Genomic DNA, 17,153 nt, shown 5'->3' with positions numbered 1-17,153 from the left:
TCTTGCCGCACAAAGATCTCCAAGTGAATCTAGAAGGAACCAAAGGTGATCCTATTTCCATACCCTCTCAATTTATGTTTGATAGATGAACATGTGTGTAACTGTAGCTTTTTCAGATAATCTTATAGTTTGTCGAAGGTCCAAGGAAGGCCTTTGAGGGTAGTTTTCATCCCGTGCATTTTACCCCATAGCACCCCACCTCCGAACTAATTTTGATAATTGAAGAAATACCCCATATGGATGTATTCTATAGCCCAAAACATAAGGCCATGGTGAAAAGGCAAAGAAAGAAAAGAAATTTGGACTCTATAGTTGTTACTACCCCTGAAAATGAACTAATGGATGTTCTATGGAAAGACTCGTCTGTTGATCCATCCATCAACCTAACTAGACTCTCGCAATTTGCAACTTCTTATGTTGTAATGACCATAGAAAAAGAAATAGAAATACAAATGTTGCTTAGAGAAAAAGAAAATAAAATAACATTGCTTGAGCAACAATTACAACAAGTCAAATCCGACCAGCAGGCAGAAATACAGTTGGCCAACCTTCAATAGGTCTTTGAACAGATGCAAATAGAACATCTAACCAACTTAGCCAAGAAAGAAGAACAGGTGCAGGCAATAACTGATCTACATAAAGATGATCCAAAATTGATCATTTTATTACCGAAGCACTCAGACTTAACTCCCAGTTGACACATCAGAAAGAATAACTATGCCATAAGATTTCACACTGGAAATCTTATTGCGAAACAAGTGATAAAATAACAAGTCAATTCATAGAAATGTGACTTGAATATGATGAGATCTTTAAAAAGGTTTTTGATTTGATTGCCTCACAAAATACAGAGGAGGGGAAAAAAGCCAACCTGCCCAAGCTAGAAGAATCACATAAGGAAATTTTGTTTGCAAGCTGGGATTCTCGGCTAAAAGAAGTAGAAAAAGCAACAGCAGACGCGGCAGCATAAAGAAACATTATCATAGAAAATATCAATGAGAATTTGCATGATGCCAATCTAGTGGCAGAGTCCATTCCAAGGTTCCTTCCAGATACAAAATAGCTCGAACAACAATGGAAATAGGTAGCGGAAGAAAAAGTGGAAGTGATAAGGCAAACAACTAGTCTAGACTGGGAGGCGTATTGGCAACATTTGGTCAAGCCCCATAGCCAATGGATGACCCTGCGATGCCTAACCACTTCTATCGAGAAAATGGCACCAGTACTGACCGATGTTGTATTCAGTGGACAATTGAAAGATGAATTCAGTCAACCTACACAGCTGAAGCATATGGTGGATGTTTTCGATCTGAAGGATAAAATGCAACATAGTTAGTCACCCTTCTTACTTTCATTTTGATTTTATTTTTGCATAAATTGAGGCAGGTCATTTAAACATCCTTAACTATTTCTGTAATAATCTATTTTTAGTTTTATAGTTTTAGTATTTAAACCCCTCTCTTGCATTTGGGGAGGGGTCCAAAATTTTATCAAAAACCCTCTTCAAAACATGCACTTATGTCCCTTTGAGGAAGTTCTGGTGAAATATATGGAACATGATTTATTTTTATCTAATTTAGCATATTCTACTAAAATTGCACTTTTGTACTCTTAGATGATGTTGAATGGATTGAAGATAGATCAATATTGTTGAAACATATGAGTAGGACATATTATAAATGGTACTTTTATCTTGTAATCCTTTTTACTTATGTATTAAGCAATCATTTCTTTCCGAATTATTTATGTATGCAAGTCTGAATTTTGATTACCATTATTTCACTTTTGTATGATGATGCTCTTTATTTTATGCTGAATATATGAATAAATATTTATGTGATATATTTCTCACAATCGTTTCGACTAACATTTTATATGAAATGATTATTGTTAAAATAGATGCACTTCTAATCATAATTGAATGATATTTATTAACAATTGCTTTTAGAAATTATTGTAGATCACATATATCAAGTTTATCCTGGGTATATTATGATTAGATAGTTCTTAAATTAGAGGTTAAATGCATTTGTGATTGATCAGTTTAGACAAGAGTATTGTTAGCTTAAGCATTACTCTAAAACATCACACATCACCCCATTTAGTACAAGCATTAAATAGATTGGGAAAATGGTCCCATTATCCCCAGTTGGAGCCACTACTCCAAACAGAAAAGGAGCTACCAACCAAGGTCTGGACTGGGTGGTTTTCCCCCATGTTGAGGCAACGATTTTTGAGGTCTTCAACATGTATATGCAACTCTTGTTATTCCTTTAGTTGTTGCTTCAGCACCTGAACTCCTTCTTTGTTTCTACATCTACCTTCACGTTGTCGCCTCATAGCCTCAATATCCAAAGATTCTTCCATCACAGGCGGATCTGATTGAGTTTGCAACTTTGTTCCACCTCTGCGCTGTTAACAACCCTCTTCTTACATGTGTCTCATGCAGGTGTGCTACCTTCTGCTACTATTGATGGTGATGCTTGCTATGATGCCACTGCCATTTCATCTTGATATCCTTGTCCATGAACAACTTGATGTCTTCATAGATAGGCAAGTTCATAGACACTTGATCAACTGCATCCCTAGTTGTGCTCTGAACGGTGTCATCAACTCTGCTCTCCTTGAAGCCATTGTACCTATGCTTCTAAGAGGCAAAAAAACACCTATGATACCTAGAGACATACAAAAACTCATGATAAGCATTTTTTCAGTCGAAAACCAAAAAAAGCTAGAGGACTAACATGCAACATACTTGTGTCATTGTTTCTGAAGATTGTGCAATTTTCACCGGGAGGCTGGGAGACTAACTGCCAAAACTGCACAAGGCATAGTCTGGGCTATCAGGAGGTTCAATAACTACTGGAAGTGCGCAATGAATAGTCCAGCCTAGCCTTCTGAGGACTAAAATTGTGCAATGTGTAATTTCAGTCAACAGTGACATGCAAACTAGCAAACTGCATTTCGCAGTTTCTGGGGCTAGCAAGGCATTGCCTCCCAGAATTGCACAATGCAAGCATGGAGGTCAGTGTTGAGCCAGACGTACACAATTTCAAGAGGAAAGGCAGAGCCTTCATTTACAGAAATGCACAATGCTAGCGGGCAAGGCAAGCTCTGGGTCAATGGAGCCCAAACCCATTGATGGGAGAATGAAAAAAAGAGAAATCTGAATGCATGTTGATACAGAGTGTAAAGAAGAGTGAATGGTCATGCATGCAAAAAACAAGTGCAGGATTCAGAAAATAGGAAAACATGGATGTGTGTGAAATGGGTTTCCACAACAATGACATTTGGTGCAAAAGCAATTACATGCATGCGACAGTAGTGAGATGCGAACGAAAACTGAAATGATGCTTCTACAAGATAATGTACATTAAAACGATAAAGCGATAGAAATGCAATGCAAGACATGAGAAGCAGACTTACCCTGATACAGCTAAGCTGAAAGTGCCGAAGACTCTTGGATGTGGTGTGGGATGTCAAAGCTGCAAGATCGATGTGAGGAATGAGTTGTGTAGCATTTAGTTCATAAGTTTTTATAAGATCGAGGTTATGACATGCATGCCACAAATCTAGGAAAAGGTGACACTTGGCGAGAGGTTTCTAAAATGAGCTTTTCATGTAACCTCCAACTGCTAAAAACAGATCCCTAGATCTAGTGGTTCCTTTTGCATGCTGCCTTTGCCATTTCGGGAAGAGTATCCCATGCATGAAAATCCATTTTTCTCAGTCTCGGAGGGAACGGGTCAACCTGAAGGCACATGCAACAGCCTGCTTGATTGAGGGAGTGATTTGCACAATTTCTGGGAGGAGTTGGGTTGGTTGTCCTAGAGGGATTGCACAATTTCTGGGAGGAGAAAATGACTGCTACCCAAAATTGTGCAATTTATGGGTTGAGCTGCAGTGCCGGCCAAATTGCGCAGTTTTTCCAAGGAAGCCTGTCTGACTGCTCTCTGCAATTTTGGAGCTCAGTAGTTTGCCCAACTAATTTTCGCAATTTATGGGCTGAGCTACAGTGTTGGGCCAGATTGCACAATTTTCCCAAGGAATACTATCTGACTACATTATGCAATTTATGATCCCAGCAAGCTGCCCAACAGATTTGCACAATTTTTGAAGGGAAGGTTGGTTCCCTTCTAGGATTGCGCAATTTTCTAAGGGAGCTGCTCAGCCATCAACTAGATTAATTTTGGAATGGAAGTCTATGAGCGGAGTGAAGCAGAATCTCATGCACAGGCTAGCAAGTTGTTAAAAAAAAATGAAGCCTATGTACTTGATAGTGCAAGACATGCTCCTAGGATGGTTGGTATGGAGGCTCCAAAACGAAGCTAAGGCAAAATTTTGGAGGGTGGTTGTGGTTGCTACAACATACATACATACATACATACATACATACATACATATATAGATATATATATATATATATATATATATATATATATATATATATATATATATATATATCTATATATATATATATATATATATATATATAGATGAAAAGAGGGTATAAAAAAAAAGTATATGAGAAAAAGAAAAAATAGACTAAAAAAAGAAGAAGAATGAGAAACCCAAAAATAAATATATGTATGCAGGTGAGCAAGTCTAAATGCCACCATAAAAAAAAAAGAATAAAATGCATTGAAGTTACTTTAGAAGTTTTTCAAATAAAAGTGTGCAACTTGTTTAAATGCCACATAGGAATAAATTTTATAGTTTGATCATACTGTTTAATCATGATTAAGCTAAATAAAAAGGTTGTATATGTTAGATAATAAATCAACCATCAAGCCTAATCTTGGTTGAAATAAATAGGTAGATTAGAGGAATATTAACCAAAGTGTCTAAACTTGGTTAATTACATAAATATGCATTAGAATAGGGTTAGAAGCAACCTTAGAAAAATAAAAGGGCCTGCTAGATTAAGTGCGCCCTTAGGATACATTAGCTATATTTTCAATAGATTAATTTTAGTTTAATTATGTTAATCGTGTCATTTAAACATGATTAATAAATTGTAAATTATGTGTTGGTGCTAATGGTTGGTTTTTATAACAAAGTCGAAAGAGACAAAGATTAATTGTCGGCTTATGTTATGTGGCCCACACAAATCAGTGGTTGTTATTTAAGCCACCTAGATCAACGACGGGGAACCAATTTCGGACACCCCCCCCGCCCATTCTATCTTTATCAGCAAGGGGGTTTGAAAATATTTTTCCCAATCCAGGGCCCCACAATACGTGGCGGGCGCTCCTCACTTCGCACCCCCCTCTCTCTAAACTAATTATTGCCTAACCCCACCCTATGAAAACCAGCTCATTTTCCCACCAACATTTATATGCGCCCATCACATTATTCCTCTAACACATCCCTACTTCTCCACCACTCATATTTCACCATTAGGCCTCCCTGCTCTAGTTCCGTTGCAATTTTCCTGCTACATCATGCTCGTTACCTCCCAAACGTTCACTGTCTGGCAACCGATCCGCTCCATAACAGACCAGAAGTAACAGAAAACTCCTAATTGCTTATAAAAATCCTAAAATTGATCACTCTGACTCCTTTCTGCTCCCCTTCCATTTCAGATGAACAGGTACAGGTTTTTAAACTGCCACCTCATCTAATCGATTTCTCGGTCACCCCTGTAGATTCCAGTCAGCCATTTTCAGCTACGTACCTGTCATAACGGCCAGATTCCTCATCAGACATTCAAATATTCCCGGGTAAAAGACCAAACTTCTCACCTATGTTCCTTATTATTCTCAACAATGGAACCTAAAGGAAATTCAAAGAAAACCAATGAAAATATGATGATCCCTCCTGCAATTGACTTAGATCATATACCATTGGAAGACCAACACTACAAAATTGCAGAGACCAATTGTGAGTTTGACTTATTCGAACTGCACAATTGGCTCAAACAAACCTTTCTAGACCAGAGTGATGAAATCAACCTTTTGGAATCCCTCTTGCCACAATTCATGTTTCCCCAGACTCATCTTTTCCCAGAATTTGTCACATGGTGTCAATCCAAATATATTCCTAGCCAGAGAACCACTGTGGCCCATAATGGTGACATTATCTTGACCAAGGAAAATTTTAAGGATGGAATTTTTTTTTGAAGTTTAAAAACATTGGCGAATCTCACTAATCCCTAATATGCAAACTATAAAATGTGTATTGATATATTTGTAAAATTATTCAAATCTATAATGATTTTATATATAGTCTCTATATAATGTTGGCGATTTTTGAGGTAAAATAATTTTATATTCTAAAATGTGGGCGAATCGTCTTTTATAAAAATTGGTAATTGGCGAATATTTTTTTGGAAACATCAAGGAAAATTAGCCCACTGGGCGAACATTAGCCCCTAAAATTTTCCATGATCTTGACCATAACCCCAAATTCCATTAACCAAATGTGCATGTCCCTGAGAATGACTCTTTGAGCCCTTTTTATGTAGATTCCCTCATGGAACTCTACCAGAAGTTGACCAACCCTCAGAGAGCTAGGATATTTGAGATTTTCCTACCAGAGGATATTCAACTCCCAAAGAAGAATTCACCATATCGAGCCTCTATGTTTCCTGAAAAAACTAAACAAATTATGTCATTAATGTCTTGTCTACTAGGACACCACTAAGATCAATGGGTAGGTGAACCTATTTTAGTTTTTTTGTCCATCTTTTCCACAGAAGAAAAACCTTCTGTAATATTTAATTTTAGTCAATTCCTTGTAGACAACATCCATGACCAATTCCTCAAGATCCCAACAAGAGGAATGTTTAAACATTCATCAGTGTTAGTGTACATGTTTTGTTTCATCACGTAGACAAATTTCCAATGACCTTGCAGAAATTGGATGATGAAGGTAATGCACAATTAGTTATACACTGGACCTCTTTAGTAAGGAAAAATTCAAGTGATTTTACCTTCAATGACTTCACTGACCCGTTTATCTATATAGTGATATGTCTTCTAAAAAAAAATGTGGAACCTATAATAGGTTATGAGATTCAAATAACCTTAAACCTTAGTGATCAAGCCAAAATAGGATACTGGTACTTGTACCAGAACTATATAAAAAAATCAGAGTGTATGGTTGTGATCTGCCACCATACAAATTGCCAAGATGCGTTTGTATGAGAATTTTCTCATTGGAGTATATCAGGGAAATGATAAATATGAATGATTTTCATTTTGTCTCAGCCAAGAAGAAGCCCCAATTCAAGATCAAAACACAGGTGGGACCATTTATATGAAACAATAGGGCAACAAGCACTGAGGCAGATACACTTCTTAAGAAGATGAACTTTCAGTTAAGTTTCACTTAGTTCGATTAGCCCTTTGGAAAAAAAAAATTGGACCCTATATTAGGTTGGGCAAACCTACCTATGGTTTTGTGCATGATTTTCACACATGGTTTTGGATGCGATGGTTTTCAGTCTATAGTTTTGGACGCGATGGTTTTCGGTCCATGGTATTGGATGCTTCGGCATGTATAAATATGTATTGTAATATTGAAAGGAACATAATGAAAAATCAAGCTGGTAGTCTCGGTTTTGGGATCCAGGGGGAAATCTCTGTGTATATGTGTTTTATGTGTTATGCTCTCGCATTGTTTATTTTCTGTGTTTTAGAATTCGTATGCAGGTAATTTTTGTATGGGGTTAAAACCTACATTTGGTATCAGAGCTGTTTTGGCTTCAAGGGGACGCCTTTGTTGCTGAGGGGTTTTGCTCAGACCTGTGGTAGACCCTGTTCATTGGGAGATCTGTGAGATCAATTCTGGTGGTGAAAGAAGATGGCGAGCAGTGGAAAGATAGAGATCGATAAATTTAATGGTCAGAGTTTTGAGTTGTGGAAACTCAAGATGGAGGATCTGTTGGTGGATAAAGATCATTGGATCGTGGTAGATCTCGGTACTAAACCAACGTGAGAGTTTGATGAAGAATGGAATAAGTTGGATCGGAAGGCAAAGAGAACAATACGACTGTGTGTCTCAGATTCAATATTGTTGAATGTATCAGGGGAAGCTATGACGAAGGCTTTGTGGGACAAGTTAGGGACTTTGTACCAATATAAGTCTCTAGTGAATAAACTATTCCTACGAAAAACGCTGTATAAGTTGAGGATGAAAAATGGAGACTATGTGACAGAGCATCTGAATGCGTTTAATATTGTGGTAATTTAGTTATCATTTGTTGATATCAAAATTTTAAATGAAGATAAGTGCATCAATTTGTTGTGTTCTATACTAGATTCGTGGGATAGTTTGGTTATTGCAATAGGTAGCAATGCAATTGCCTTGCAGTTTGATGAAATAGTCTCATCCTTGCTGATGGAGGAGATGAGACAGAAAAATATGGAGAGTCAGAATGGTGATGCCTTGTATGTACGTGGACAGTCCCACAACAGAAACAAAAATAAGTCATCGAGTAGAAGATCTAAATCTAGAGGGAGATCTAAATCTCTAGGAAAACCTGTAAAGGTGGTGTGCTGGAAATGCAGAAAGGAAGGGCACTACAAAAGGGACTGTAAATCTAAAGCTCCTGTTAAAGGAAAAGGATCTGATGATTCTCCTTCTGTAGAGGAGAAAACCACCTCAGATGAAGGTGGGGATGTGTACTTGGCTTCTTCAAGTACACATGTAGATGATGAGGTATGGTTGATTGACTCAGGTGCATCCTTTCACTTCACTCCCCATAGAGAGTGGTTCTACGAGTATGAGAAATATGATGGTGGTGATGTCTTATTGGGGGATGACAAGAAGGCTAGAATTGTTGGTTGCGGAAAAGTAAAGTTGAAGTTGCAAGGTGGAAGGGTTAGAACACTTCCGAGTGTTCTGCATATTCCTACATTACCGAGAAATCTAATTTATGTAAGCAAGTTGGATGATTCAGGTGTAAAAATAGTGTTCGAGAAAGATACCTGCAAGATGATTCGAGGAGCACTCGTATTGATGCAGAGAGTTCGAACTGGAACTCTGTACAAGCTGCAAGGTAGCACTATTGTTGATGGGTGTAACAGTTCTGTTGTTCTTGAAAGTGGAGTAGAAAATGCACTGGTCTCTGGAGAGAAGACCATGTTGTGGCATCAAAGGTTTGGATATATTAAAGAGAAGGGCCTTTGAATACTTCATGGTAAAGGTATGGTAGAAGGTTTGAGTAATAGTTCTCTCGATTTTGCACTCTATTAAACTCATCTTGAGGTAATGAATCCATACCTTCCATGGTCCCTTGTTTCAGGAATCTTTCCAGATCTAGATGTTCTCTTTCGAGAATATCCTGCAATTCATGATCCTCCGTTTCCACCTCACTTGGGGTCATTTCTTGGTCCATTTCAAGTTCCATGTTGCTCAACATAGTCTCATTTTGCTGGTTATTGTCCTGTATCTTCTCCCTGTTTTCTTCCTTTTCCTTCTCCCCTGGGCTGTCCTCTGTGGCCTAATTTGCCTTTGTTACCTCTTCCTCTTCTTCTAGTATCTTGTACCTATTCTGACTTGCCTGTTTTTCCTCGGTGTGGTTTTTCTTTTGTAACCCTTTCCCTCCTTTACCTCTATTTCCCACTATATGAAAGCTTTCAGTTTTTTTCCCTATTGTAACTTTACTTCTGCTCTTTGTATTATTGAGAGGGCAGTCTCTGAATAGATGCCCATGTTCATGGCATCTACAACATCTAAAAGGAACATGTTCATAATCCACTGTTTGCACCCATTCTTCATAAAAAACTTCCAGGATCACCTCATTCGGTAGAGCTCCAGAGAGATCCATCTCCACACATATACGGGCAAAGGAGGTGTACTTTCCCCTTCTCGTTGCCTCAGATATTTTAACAAAATGCCCTAATTTATTTCCTATTGCTGATAAAGATTATGGTTGCCAGTAATCTAGTGGTAAGGAGTAGAGTCGTACCCAAATTGGGACCGATGTGAAGGTCTCACACTCCAGGACAAAATTCATCATCCAAGGCCGCATATAGAGGCCTGCAGTTGCATAGAAGTAGGGCCCTCCATCAAACACCTTGTCTTTATCCTCGATGTTAGTAAAGACTATAGTAAAGAAACCCTTTGACCCAAGATGTAGGTCTATATCCCCTTTAGGTTTCCAGTGATATTTAATCCACGCCTATAACGCCTTCTCTATGGGCCATAACCCCATGAATTTAAAATTGTAGCATAGGTCCTCATGTGATCCCTATGCGCCTGCAGTGCTGGAACACTCAACACCACTTTGGGTGTGACAGTGGTCTTAGGCTTACATGGACCATTTTGTTTTTTGTTTTCTACTTGCCGTTTCTTGTCTTCTTCTTCTTTATCTTTTTTTTTGTCTCTCTCCCTCCTACTATTCTGCTCCTGTGTGTCATCGTTGTCCTGTTTCCCTCCTCCTAAAAGACCTTTTTCAACCTCTGGCGGTTTCTTGCCTCGGTTGGAGATTGCCTGACTGTAGGAGGGAGTTGAGCTCCCCCTTTACGCCCCTCCATGACGTTCAATGCCTGATTAATTTTTGTAAACCCTAACTTACTAGTCGTCGCTCCTTTCTTCCGCTCGTTCAGCTCTCCAATATAATGATTACTCTCATAATATATTTCTCAAATAATTTCAAAATTGAGAAATATATTTCAAAAATTTTAATTATTTTATTTTTAAATATATTAATATTTCTCCTATTTTATCATTTCCTCTAAGTTTGGATAAACTTTTAACCATATGCAATATTTGTAACCATATCCCCAACATTCGTGTTCTTTTATTTAAATAAATTATAATGGTATAATTAGTATGTTTTTTCAAATTCTTAAAGGGATACCATGCTAAGAAAAATTTCTTGTTCAATATAAAGAATGTGCTTTTCATGGATGGATTAGTCACCCCATGGCTTATCTTTCTTGCTGATTATTGAAGTTAGTGCTGAGTTGTCGATCACCCAAGTTCTCAGCCATGGAAAAGTTTTGCATACTAAATTAAACACATCAATTGAATTAACTACAATATTTATTATACTATTTAATACATTTAATATATTATTATTTTAAAAATAAAATAATGTCTAAAATCATCATTCTTTTCATGCTATTCAATTTGACTTTTATTAATTGATATATTTAATTTTAAAAAAAATCAATTTGAATTTTATTAATTTAGATCTTTATTTACATTTTGATAAAAATCAAATATATTTGTGGGTGTTTATCTATAAAAAAAAATAAAAAAAATCAAATATATTAATTTAAAATATACATATTTTTTTATAAATCAAAATCAAATATATTACTTTAGACATATTTTTTTTCAAAAATAAAATGAATTTAAATATTAAAAATTATTATTATTTAATTTTTTTTATTAAAAGTAATGATTAGGTATTTATCAATGCTTATTATTAAGTATATAAATTATAAATTTAAATTTAAATAATATAATATAATATAATATAATAGTATTATAATTATAATTATTATATATATGTGTTTTTTTTGTTAATATTAATTTTATTATATTATAATTTTATACGTAAAATTATTATTTATAATATTTTTTTATGATATATAATATAATTATTGTAAACTCGGTAACATAAATGTATTTAGACAATTACAGAGGATAGTGGTTAAAGTGAGAATATAGAATGTGTATATATAGGTGTGTTTTTGTTTTTGTTAATATTAATTTTATTATATTATATTTTTATATGTAAAATTATTATTTATAATATTTTTTTATGATATATAATATAATTATTGTAAACTCGGTAACATAAATGTATTTAGATAATTACAAAGGATAGTGGTTAAAGTGAGAATATAGAATGTGTAATAAACATTAAAGTAAAATTAGAAAATTGAAAATTGGCGTAAAAAAAATATTGGTATATATTGGAAAACAAATGGTTATACTATAAAAGGGTAGTTAGCTTTAGAAAACTAGAGGGTTGTTAATGGGTTGTTATGTGGCAACTAAGTAGAGGTAATAAGATGGGGAAATAAATTATTAAGAGGGGTTAGGTTAGAGCGTTAGAAATTTATGGTGATGAGTATTTAAGAAGTAAATTACAAAGAAAATTGAGTTGGATTTTAAGTTAGAAGAAGTTGATTTTAAATTAAAGGTTCATTTAAAAAGATCGAAGTTTTGGATGAATGCATGAAGATGTGCTATATTTTTTTGGCAAGCACACTAATTGGGAAAAGGAAAAACAGAGCTTGATTATCTGTGGTTAATAGGAGCTCGATCGAACTATTTTTTTAAATTCCTGCCCAAAACATAATGGGGAATTTATGGATGAATGCATGAAAATGTGCTATATTTTTTTGGCAAGCACATCAATTGGGAAAAGGAAAAACATAGCTTGATTATATGTGGTTAATAGGAGCTTGATCGAACTATTTTTTTAAATTCCCACCCAAAACATAATGGGGAATTTATGGTTGCAAGGGCTCGATAAAGCTTATGTTTAACCACATGTTAAGAGCTTGATCGAGGGTTTCCTAAACTTCTCAAGTGTTTGATCCAGCTATTAAGAGCCTTAAAAACTGAGTTTTAGCTCTACTTCTACAGATTTCTCTACAACACAATTTTGTAACCCAATGGACTGAAGGTAGTATTTGTCCTTAGGTGGCAGAGTTGATCATGTTGGATTTGTGAAGGAATCCTCTATCCAATAATATATGAGTTTGACATTTTCTAATTCATCACCATTTTCATTTACAGTGCTTTTCAAAAGTGTACTCTTGGTTTTTGAATTTACTTAAATAGTAGAAAAAAATATTACGTGAACACATGTGTTGAAGAACACAATTCAGTTATTAATTAGCCAACTTGAAAAATAATAAAAAAATATAATTTTGCATTAAAAAATAAAGTTTTAATATACACAACTTAGTTCTGTCTTCAATCATGGTTATATATATATATATATATATATATATATATATATATATATATATAAGTTATTCTTGCATACCTATTAAGATGTGTTAAAATTTGCAATGACAAGCTTTTAATTTAATCGAAATTGACAGATTATATAACACTAAATGTTTTTGCAAAAAATATCATTAAAATAACAACATAATTTTCAGTAAATTATCTTTTAACTCTAATCGAAATTCACAATGCCTATGCCTATATGAATTTTGTATGTTTCAATTCAATAAAAGAATAATATTTTGAAATTTCATAACTACATTTGGCTTCATGCATTCACCCCTTTATAATACAAAATGTCCCAAATAATTGTTGCAAGTGAGAAAAGAAGCAAGAGATGACTTCAAACCAATGTGAGGAAGTTAGTTATCAGAGCCTAGATTGGCATTTAGAAAATTGGATGTGAGAAATTTTGGAGGTTGTAAATCTTAGTAAAAAAAAATCTAAAAGGTGAAATAATATATAGAAGAAAAGTCTAAATAGAATCATTGACTTATGTAGCTAAATAAAATTAAAATATATTGTAAATTCAAGTATGAGATATCAAATTAAAAGACTTTATAGACTAAAATATGAGATATTAAATAAAATTGTATTGATAATATATATATATTTTTTTTTTCTACATAAAGGCTAAACTATTGTATTAAGGAAAAAGAAAATATTTTACAAAAGAGGCCGTAGCCTAAGAAGATGCAAAGAGTATCTTCTGTCAGAGAAAACTACAGGTGCTCAAGGCAACCTGGATTACACATATAGAGATAGTATCAGAGAGCATATCCGACCAGACATCGACAACTATACAAAATGACAGCTTTTGAGTAGAGAAATCTGCCTTTCCATTGTAGCTTGCTGCAGAGACCATATTTTCCAAAAAACTAGGAGTGCTAAACCAACGCCTTGACTCTTCTATGCCAGAATGAGTCCCCTCCATATTCCAAAACAGATGCATTAAACAGCAGAGAAAGCATGAATTAAGCCTTTGATGGCTCACCTGGAACAGTTTCTGGTTGGTGAATTTCTTCATTCGGCTTCAGATTGATGGTGGGCTGATTGCCATAATACTCAGGATGCTGAAGAGAGCCATGAACAAGATTCCTCGACAATCCGTGAGGTGGCTGCTGGGGCGCTCTCAAATCCGGAGAAGGCTCCAACACAGTAATATCAACCTCAAGAGCATTATCAGAATTGTCCTTCATAGCCCGAACAGGGGTCGTTTGTTCCAGCTCCTCATTATCTGACGTGTCGTCCTCTTCCTCGGTTGCAAGGACTGTGATAAGCAGTGATAGCCGGGTCTGATTTCTCCGGCATCGAAAGGTGCAACGAGAAGTATGGACTTGACTGTCCAACTGATCGGACTCTTCAGAGGGAGAGGAATGAGGTTCCATTATAGCCACTGGCTGAATTGCCTGGGCTTCTTGTCTTGCTCTAATGCCCCAGACCCCTCCCCGTCTTGGGACGCCCCTTTGTCGTGGTGGCATTGTTCCTGAATAGCACAGCTGAAACAGAGTACACTGAATTGAACACAAATGAAGCTGCGTGCACTGAATTGAGCCTCCAAATTGACTCCTATGAACCTGAGAACACAGAATTGAACACCCTTTGGAATATACGATTGGAGACCCAATTGAACACGCAATATACACAATTGACACAGAGTGCCCAGAACCCACTGTGAAGACACTCAGACGGCACGGCAAATCCAAAACACTCGAAACAGCTTGCCCAAACCACGCGGAAGGAACAGAGGGTAGGCGATAGCCTTTCCTTCTTCCTCCGGGAATTGAACACCCTTTGGAATTTACTATTGGAAACCAAATTGAATACGCAATAAACACAATTAACACATAGTGCCCAGAACCCACTGTGAAGACACTCAGACGACACAGCAAATCCAAAACATTCGAAACAGCTTGCCCAAACCACGCGGAAGGAACAGAGGGTAGGCGATAGCCTTTCCTTCTTCCTCCAGGAATTGAACACCCTTTGGAATTTACTATTGGAAACCAAATTGAACACGCAACAAACACAATTAACACAGAGTGCCCAGAACCCACTGTGAAGACACTAAGATGACACAGTGAATCAGAAACATTCGAAACAGCTTGCCCAAACCACGCGGAAGGGACAGAGGGTAGGCTATGGCCTTTCCCTCTTCCTCCGGGATTCTTGTCACTCTTGCCTTCTAACCTCTGAACCAGAGTATAATTTACAGCACTGGACAAATACCTCATTATATAGAAATTAGAACTGAACTGTAAGGCGGCAATGGAGTTGAGGGTCCATTGAACTGCGTACACTGCCATTACTTCGCCTCGCTTGAGGCCACATTCCTTCTGCCGGACCATCCTTTCAACGACTATCCGCATTAATAACTTGCAGGGGCTAGTTAATGGGGTGTCCAGCCTAACTGGCTGCAACCTACAGCTGCCCATTACTTGTACATGCATTTCAACAGGTGTCACCCGCATCCGGGTGTGAGACCATCTGGGATTGCCTGTCTTCATCTAGCAATGCCTATAGCTCGGGACGTTGGTGCTGCGATATAATTTCATGAAGAGGTCCAGCTGAGAAATCCTTATCATTATCCACACCGATATTAGCTAGGAAGTCTGCAGGCTTGTTTCCATCCCTCTTTGTGTGTTTGAAAGAGACAGCCCTGTTTTCTTGCAACCAAAGCTGAATCTGAGTTAATCTGGAAGCTAATCTCCAGCTTCTGCTTATCTTATGAACTGAGGATCCCTGTTGAAGTTTGATAGCCATGTTTATAAGAATTTGTGAATCCCCTTCTACTATCAAGGGAAAACTCTTGCTTTGCTCTGCCAGATTGAGGCCTTTCCAAAGTCCTTCTAACTCCGCAGCATTATTTGTGTTCCAGCCAATAGTTCCAAAGAAGGTGATCAAAGGATTGCCTCTAGAGTTTCTTATTATGCCTCCATAGCCTGTTTGTCCTGGATTTCCTTTCGATGCCCCATCGAAGTTCAATTGAAATGTGTTGACGGGCGGTGGTATCCATTTTGCTGTGTTTGATTGATGTTGCTCAGAGTGTGGATTAACCAGAATCCCATCTTGTATCTTTACTTGCCAATTATTCCATATTGCCCATTCCTTAGGTTGCTTCGGAAGATCCTCTTTAGACCATGCTTTTGTTGAGAGAGTTTCGCTGATGTTATTATGAAATCCTTCCCAGACTTGCTCTAGGGTAAATTATTGTTTCTTGAAAATCCTCCTGTTACGTTCTTTCCAAATATTCCACATTAGGAATCCTGGAATTATTTGCCATAGAATATTAAGAATTGTACATTGGTACGGCTCCTGAGGCCATTGTCGGATTGTTTCTCTTACATCTCCTCTAATTCGCCCTTCCTTCTGACAGCGGAAGGCCACCTTCTCCCATAGTTTTTGAATCATATGGCATGTCTGCATTAAGTGAAGCCCGGATTCTTCTTCCTTGTTGCAATTGAGGCATATAGAGGGACCTAGGAAGCCTCTTTTCCTGAGATTATCCCAAGTTAGGATTCTATTATATGATAGAAGCCATAAGAAGGTGGAGACTTTCGGCCATATAGGGGGTTTCCAAATTTTACTCCAAATTTGGTCCTTGATTATCCTGTCCCTGATTATGATTCTGTAAGCTTCCTTTGTGGTGAAGGTTCCCCTTTCTTCATACCCCCATCTTAAAGTGTCTTTCCCTGCTTGCTTTAATATCCGGCGATTTTTTAATTCTGAGTGGAGTGCTATTTGGTTATCATTTGAGCTGTGAGGTAAGATCAGGTTTGTTTGTTTCCATTCTCTCTGCTCTTGATTGTTTGGATCCTTCCAAAATGTATTTATTTTTCCTTGAGGAGTTATCTCCCTTTCTGGGATGGTTGACAAAGTGTCTAGGAGTTTGGGTAGTTGCTGCCATGAGTCTTCCCAAAACCTGGCAGTTTGGCCGTCTTTTATCTCCCAAAAGCTGTGTTTTTGAATTAGATCTCTGTGCTGGATAGCTGAGTTCCAAATCAATGACCCCTTACTAGTCTCCATCATTCTGATTCTATCTTCTAGGGGGAGATTCCTTGTGTATTTTGCGGTCCAAAGACTTGTCCACAAATTGTTGAATTCTGAAAGCCACCTCCACCATACTTTCGCGCCCATTGTTTTATTACTTTGTTCGGGATCCCTGAGCCCTATACCTCCTGCCAATCTGGGAAGGCAGGCTTTGTCCCATCTAATGAGGGCCCATTTTC

This window comes from Pinus tabuliformis, chromosome 9, assembly GCF_031772625.1.
Source record: "Pinus tabuliformis cultivar Carrire ecotype Pingquan chromosome 9, CPIR1, whole genome shotgun sequence".
Lineage (NCBI taxonomy): Eukaryota > Viridiplantae > Streptophyta > Pinopsida > Pinales > Pinaceae > Pinus > Pinus tabuliformis.
This window is presented reverse-complemented; position numbering follows the sequence as displayed.